Raw genomic sequence first — 8,457 nt, forward strand, 5'->3', positions numbered from 1 at the left:
TAAAACAACTGCACTGCACCCCAGAGCAAAACCTAGAAGCTGTTGTATCTCTACTGCAAGATGATGCATATCAATAGTGGGATATAGTGTCTAGTGAAGTACAGCCAGAACAAATAACTTGGGAGTTTTTCCTCACTGAATTCAGAAAGAAGTATGTGGGTAGTGTATACTTGGAAGACAGAAGAAGAGAGTTTATTAGTCTGAGGCAAAGGCAGCTATCAGTAGCGGAGTATGAGAAGGAGTTTGTTAGACTAAGCTACTATAGAAGAGAGATAGTCCCTAGAGAAGTAGAGAAGTGCAGAAGGTTTGAAGATGGGCTAAATGACAACATCAAAATAATGATCACTGCTTTAGGGATTACAGACTTCACGAAATTAGTTGAAGCCACACTGAAAGTGAAAAGGGTCAAAGTGAGTGAATAGAATAGGAAAGATAGGCAACATAAGAGGGAATTTGGACCAGGATAGTCAAGTATACTGACTGATAGTAAGAAGCTTAAGGGTTATGGTTCACAAGATCAGACACAGGGCCAGAGAGGCCAGACTGGGATATCTATAGCTAGCTCCCCAGGTACAGTAACAAGGGGATCAGCCCCAGTGCCTGAATGTATGCACTGTGGTAGGAGATACAGAGGAGAGTGTCGACTGTTAACTGGAGAGTGATTCAAGTGTGGGGCTACAGATCATTTCATAAGAGATTGCCCTCAGAGGAGTGGTTCAACAGCTCCAGTACAAGTTAATAGACCTTCCCCTACAGTTCAAAGGGGTGAAAGACCGGGTAGAGTAGAGACGGCTAACATTTCACAGAAGATTATTTCTGAGACATTCGAAAAGCCCGAAGTCAAAGTGGCACCACGGGTATATGTTATGGAAGCTTAGGAGGAGCCAAACCCAAACATTGATGAGGCGATACAAGGAAGAGAAGAAGCAAGGAGGTAGCAACTCCATGATTACTTAAGTCAGGTAAATTTCGAGGACGAAATTTAAATTAGAGGGGAAGAGTTGTAACACTCTCACTATAGCCATTCCATACATTCTACTGTTATGGTGACCGGTATCGGTCTGGAAAGCTAGAACGTCTGAAAAAATATTTAGACTAGAGTGAGGAATCATAAATAACTCAAATATTAATAACAAAATTTTAGGAAAAATTTTAGAAATAAAATACAACCAAGTTAAATGAGCCGGTACCCTAGCGATAGGTAACCTAGTGGGAAGTTACGATCTTCACAGCTAGAAGCCCTAAACCCGGGAGAAAATTTATGAAATAATTTTTGAGACTCCAGAGAAGAGTCATTGAGGTTTCTATGGCATTAGAATGCCAAGAAAAAGCTTAGAAAAATTTTTCGATCAGTACAGATGATTTTGGTTTAATAAGCCAAATGGAGGGCATTTTGGTCATTTCGTCTTCAGAGATGATTTTTGGACAACTTGTCCAATTACATAAATAATTATTATGATCTAAAATATGAATAAATATTGCTAAAAACTAAATTGAAAATGAGTAGAAAAGAAAAGAAAAGAAAATAGATGAAAATTTGAATTTTGACATCATAATGATGTCATTTAAAATCACCCACCAATCATATTTAGCTAAACACTTATTAAAATATTAAAAAGAGTCAAAATTGACCCAAATTTCTATTGTCTTCTTCATTTTTTTTCAGCTGGCCGAATTGCTTCCATTGAAGCACTCCCTCAAATTCTCTTCATCTACCTTAATTCTCTCACTCTTCTCACCACATTTCCCCTAACTTCCAATATTAAAAATTGCCCTAGACTCTAGCTAAAGTGTTTGGCTGCCAAGAAATTTAAAGAAAGTGAAGGAATTGAAGTGGGAAAAAAAAATCTCTCAATTAAGGTTAGTGACCAAACTCTTCCTTTCTCTTTAAATTCATGTTGAGGGAGTGGAATTGAGTCGAAATTTACAAGAAAATTGAATACAAATCATGTGTATACCTCCCCCCAAATTTTGGCAGCCTTAGGGTACCTAGGGTTTCATCAATTTGATTGCATAATAGTTATGTGTGGCTGCCATTGAACATGATTTTGGTATTTTAATTCATAGATTTTGTATGTATGAAGAATTGTAATTGTTGGAGTTAGTGTTTGAGGCATAAAATTTGGATTTGCTCATGTTTTGGTGAATGAGAGTTCTAATGGTCAATTAGTGACCATTTGACTGTATATGATGAGGAATTGAAGTGAATTGTAGCTTTGGATTTGAGGTCGAGTGTGCTGCCTTCAATATCCTGTAGGTCTGGATGTGAGTCTAGGATGTTTGGGCAGCTATAACTTGAGTTGTGTGCGTTCAATTGGTGCAAGGCCAATTAGACATGAAATTAGACACATAATGGCACAACTTTGATGAAGGAAACCTGTCTAGAAAACAAACTTATGATGCCTTAAAAATTGACCAAATCCGGGTAGCACCAATTCTGCCTAGGCAAAATGACCAAACGAACAGTGTTCATTCATTTGGTCATAGCTCAGTGTAGAAAGGTCCAATTGACCTGAAATTTATATCAATAGAAAGCTTAGGCAAATTAGAACAACTTTCATGCAGAACACAAACTCAAATTCTGGACTTAACCAAATGAAATTGCTAGCCAAATTTGAACTACCAAATTTGGCAGAACCAAAAATTGCCTAGAAATTCTGGGTAAAAGCAATCCGATAAGTTATAGTGAAATAGCCATAACTTGAGCTTGAAAACTCCAAATTGGGTGATTCAAAAGTGAAATGTAATTAGACACAATAAAGAACAACTTTGATTAAGAATACTTGGCCAAATTCTCACTGTAGAATGGCCTAATGGAACAGTAAACTCTAGCACTCAAAAACTGAAATTTTGATTTTTTTCTCCATTGGTTAGAAGTATGAATTGGCAACTAATGCTAACACTTTTGGGAACCAAAATGTGGTAAATCTATGTGATTAAAACTCATGTAACTCTTATATATGATAAAGTCAATAATTTTGACTTAAATGACCAAATAAATAGTAACCTTACATGTTAAGTACAAATATTCAAGAAATAACTTTGTAATATGCCCTAGTAGGCCTAGTCTGATTGGTTTGGATAGGTTGGCATGCCAATAGGATTCTGATAGCAGTACTAAGTATGGCTTCATGCCATTCTGTGATATGATAGCCTATGGCTATACTGATTATGATGTTATACTTGGCTTTATGCTTTATTGCTTTTATGGCTTATTAGCCATTCTGTTTGCACACCGGGAGACACAATGTGACCGATGGTGTGACGGTTCGAGGTACCTGGTACCCAGTGCTAGTTTACCCGTTTATCCAATCCGGTCAACTTGTATAGATTACTTGGGCATGGAAAAGTAAAAATGTAACTGAATTGATTATTAAAGGAAGTAAGAAGATTAAATATTAAGATAAAGAACAAGAATGATTTCAATAAAAAGAGGCTCAAAATTATCATGAGAACGATTAATAAAATGCTAGGAAAAGTGAATATCATAAGATGTAATTAGCCTTCGACTAAATAATAAGTTAGTAATTATTTATTTCTTATAAGCACAATAACTAGGAATTTTTTTTTTTTTTTGCATATTATATTTTCTTTTATTATTGGCACCACTACGCTTTATGCTTAGCGCGTCGCTTTTGCCACGCGTAGCTTCTGGAGAGACTGATAGAGAGCCCAGCAGATCACAGACTAGGTGAGACCTGCTCACATATTTGCATAGTGTCTGTGTCACCTCACAAACTACAGTGCATTGGTAGGACACTAGGCCCCATTTTGGTATTTTGTATTGTTTGTATTTTATAATTAAACTTTTATTTTATCATGTATAGTTGAAACTCATGTAATATATTTTGGTATTAATACAAATATTTGTAATTTGTGTTTATAAATGAAAATTTAGTATTTATTTATGATTTGTACATGATTATCATGTGAAATGAATGAATGATAAATAGAAAAATTTTTGAGAAATGGTTGAGAAATATTGAGATTATGTTGATATAATGAAGTTTGACAATGATGGGAAATGTATTGGAAGTATTTTTTCACAGGTTCCAAAAAACTGTTTTATTCATTTTTAGCCGGTACTCTGCCGGATTTTCTATAAAATTTTCGGAACTCAAATAAATTTATAATTTCAATAAATGACTTAAATAAGACAAATTTCAGAAATTTCGCTTCATAACTAAAAAGAAATAAATTAAAATAGGATAAAAATAAATGAGATAAAATATGGTGTTCCGGTACACTGTGTGACATATCTTGCTCAGCTATACTGTAGATGGGTAAGGGGTGTCACAGGGTCTTTTACATTTTTGTGTTTGGTGGCACTATTCATGTCAAAACGTTGATTTTTCTATACTTAATAAGTTTATTAGTTCTAATTATACCCATATACCACATTTTGGGTGTCAATTTTGTTGGCATTGATTGCCAATTCAATTTCTAAGTCTCCTAAGAGAAATTACAATTTTTCAGTTTTGGTCCCCTGTATTCTACTGTTCCATTGGTCTAGTTACTGTGGGAATTTGGCTAAGTTCCTTCATCAAAGTTGTTCCTTATTGTCTTAGCTTTAATTCCCTTTTTGAATCACTCAATTTGGAGTTTTGTAGCCCAAGTTGTGGCCATTTGAACATGGCTGGCCGGATTTGGTGTTACCCAGAATTTTGGGTATTTTCTGGATATTAGTAGTTTTTGTACACTGACTACAGGTAACATTTTGGACAGGTTATGGTCAAATTTTGTGTTTGTTTTCTTCATAAAAGTTGTAGGGCTATGTCTCAGATTTCCATCGGTATAAGATTCAGGTCATTTGAACCTTCCTAGACCAAGTTATAGTCATTTACGTAACTATTGTTCATTTGGTCAATTTTGTACAGGTCAGTGTGCCCTAATCCCGATTTGGATTTGGCCTAATTGTTCACTAAGTTATGGTCATTTTCTGGGCATGATTCCTAAATAAAAAATGGTTCATTTTGTGTCTAGTTTCATTCCCAATTAGCCTCACACCAATTGGGTTGGTAAATTTTGAGTTTTGGTCCCTGAAAGGGACCTAAGTCAAGCTGTCTACATTTTGACCTTAACCAATCCGAATTGAAACTTATTTCTAACAATTCACACACGCCACAAATTGTCACAATTGACTATTTCTCAACTCAAATAAGGTCAACAACATTAATTGACCAATTCTCAACTTTTTTTCCAATTTTTCAAAATGCTCAAAATCCTAATTACATAGAGTTCAATTCTAATGCATGCAAAACATATATCCATATTTCACATACACAACTCAACCTAAACAACTATTCAAACACCTCAAAATCATTCATTTCAAAACCTAACTAAGGTTGGCCAAAATTTTCTTTTGGTCCCTCAACAATTATTTTCTTTTGATTTTAAATTAAGATCTAAGTTAATTGAGTCATAAACACAATAAATAAACTTAAATTTCCAAGTACAAGTGCTTACCTCCACTAAAGTTTTCAATTCTTCCCCTTCTTCAATTTCTCCCTTTCTTTACTTCCTCTAAAGCTTTCTCAAGTTGAACTAACAAGTTTTTGTAGACTAGTTTGAGTCAAAGTAGGGTTAAGTGGTTAGAAGAAAGCTTGAACTTAAGCTTCAATGGTGGTTTTTCAGTGGTGGTTTTTCAGTGGTGAAGTGAGAGAGAGAGAGATGTGGGGCCTCAACTAGGGAAGAAGACTAAAAATAGTTTTTCTTTTCTTTTTTTAGGTATTTTATATCTTTAAAAATGCTTTTAACTTGGTCAATTTAGGTAGGAAAATTAAAATTGTATTTTGACATAATTCATGATGTCATCCCATTATGTAAGCATGATGTAATAAACTTTTTCAATTTTCTTTTTCTTTTGTATTTATTTTTCTATTAGTTCTTTAATTTAATTATCGATTCCCAAAAATTCGTTTCTTCGATTTTATTGGGCAGTTACATCAAGAGTCAGCTCTAGGGGTGAATTGACCAAATCGCCCCTCGTCGATTCAATCCGGTTTGTAAGTTATTCGGTATTTCTTTTAGATCCTTGACCTAATTATTTGACCTGCTTAAAAACTCTTTTTCGTGATTTTCTCTTTTCAACTATGTTCGCAATAGTCCTAAGGACCGCGACGTCACATTTTTCGATTCGAAATTTGAGTTTAGACTAACCTCGCAGTCATTTTCCGAGAAGGTCACTCATCGCTGTGACTCCTGGCTCATTTAACTTTTATGATTTGTTTTTCTTCTTTATACTTAACTATTTGGCAATTACTAATTACTTGTATTCAGGGCTTATTTATGTGTCTTAGATGTGGTTCTAATTCTCTTAATTATCCGGACTGATACCGGTTATCGGAAACAGTAACATATACCAGGCTATGCAAATAGGGGTGTTACATTTAAATTTTAAAAGAAATTACTAGTAAATACAAATTAGCTTATTGAATTAAATTCATTGAAACTCTTTTATTTTATTTTATTTTATTTTTAAAATAAGTTTCATTTGCATTTATTTTATTTTTTTATAATTTATAATAATATTAACTTGCATATGGGTTGCATAGCTATATTAATATAAAAGAAAATTATTTATAAAATTAAAAAGTAAGATAATTTTTAAAACGTATTTTGTAGCTTAGTACATTATCATTCAATATGGAAAAACAATTAGTTTTACAATTGATTATTGCATAGACTGAAATCGATTGCTATTAGCAATTAATTTTATAATTAATTTGTGATTTTAGTTTTTTTAATAAAATAATTAATTTTACAAAATTTAGCAACCGATTTGATAATCAATTGCTAACAATTTGCAATCAGTTTTTAAAATCGGTTATTATTTGTAATCGATTTCTTGTCGATTGTTAACATCAATTAATTTTTGTAAGCAATTATAAATCAGTTGCTAATTTTGTTTTCCTCAAAAACTCTCAGCTATTTTTATTTTCTTTTTTTGATTTGTAACCGAATTGTGAATCGATTGCTAATGGTAACCAATTTTTGTAAACCGATTTCACAACTAATTTCTTTCCCCTAAAAATTCTCGCTAATTTTTTTTTATTTTCTTTTTTTGATTTACAATAGATTTATAAATCGATTGTTAATAGCAACTGATTTTTTCAATCGACTAAAATAAGTTACTATTAGCAATCGATTTTTTCTCCTAAAATTCTCACTCAATTTTTTTTTTATTTGTATCTAATTTGCGAATCAGTTATTAACAACAATTGATTTTTGAAACCGATTAAAATTTGTAACTGATTTTTTCCTCCAAAAATTCTTGTCTATTTTTTATTTTTTTATTTTCATTCAAACTAATTTGCAAATCGACTGTTAACAGCGCCGATTTTTGCAACCGATTAAAATTGATTGCTATTAATAACTAATTTTGTAACCAATTGCAAATCAGTTACAAAATTTTCCTTCCAAAAATTTTCATTTAATTTTTAAAAGAAATTATCAACTGACAATTGGTTGCTAATTCGCTATATAAACTACTACTCATTTTCTTTCCCTACTACTTATTTTCTTTCTTACTGCTCTTTTTTCTTTTCCCCTCTCTTTTTTCCCTTTTTTCTCATTTTCTTCTTCTTCTTTTTCTTTCTAATATTTTTTATTTATTATCTTTTCATTTCTAACATATTTTTTTCTATCATTTTTTCTTTCTCTTCTATTTTCTTCATCATTTTTTTTTTCTCTTCTATTTTCTTTTTTATCTTTTTTCTTTCTCATATATTATCTTCTTCATTATCTTTTTTTTTTCTCATCTATTTTCTTTTTCATCATCTTTTTCTTTATCATCTATTGTCTTCATCATCTTCTTTTTTCACATTTATTTTCTTCATTATCTTTTTTGTTCTCAACTTTTTTTCTTTTTCATCTTCTTTTTCTTTCTTATTTTTTTTATTTAATTTATTTTTCTTTTACATAAAATAAAAATTTTTGTACAAATATATTTTTTATTAATAAATTATTTGTGGTATTAATTTTTAGTGATTTTTCATATATATGTGTGTGTGTGTGTGTGTGCATATATAATAATGTTTTTAATAATTTGTCTTATAAATATGCTTTTATATTTAATTTTTTGTTAATATTTTTTATAATAGTTATTATTAGTAATTTTTTTATAATATCCTTATATTAATTTTTAGTACTAATTTTGATTAATAATTTATTATTTTAGTAATTTTTGAAAAATTTATTTATTTGAATTTTTATTTTTATTTAAAAATTTACTTTTTTATAACTTTTTTTAAAATTAGCAACCAACTTTTTGGTTGCTAATTTAGTTGCAAGTAGTAATCGATTGGTAAAATGGTTTGCAAAATTATGAAATTAAAGATACTAAATTTTTTATAATTGATTATGTTTCGATTGCTATTTAAGCAATCGATTTTAGTAGCTAAATTTGTTGCTACTGGCAATTGATAGTTTTTTTATCAAAAATTTTATTTTTTAATT

This window comes from Hevea brasiliensis, chromosome 15, assembly GCF_030052815.1.
Source record: "Hevea brasiliensis isolate MT/VB/25A 57/8 chromosome 15, ASM3005281v1, whole genome shotgun sequence".
Classification (NCBI taxonomy): Eukaryota; Viridiplantae; Streptophyta; class Magnoliopsida; order Malpighiales; family Euphorbiaceae; genus Hevea; species Hevea brasiliensis.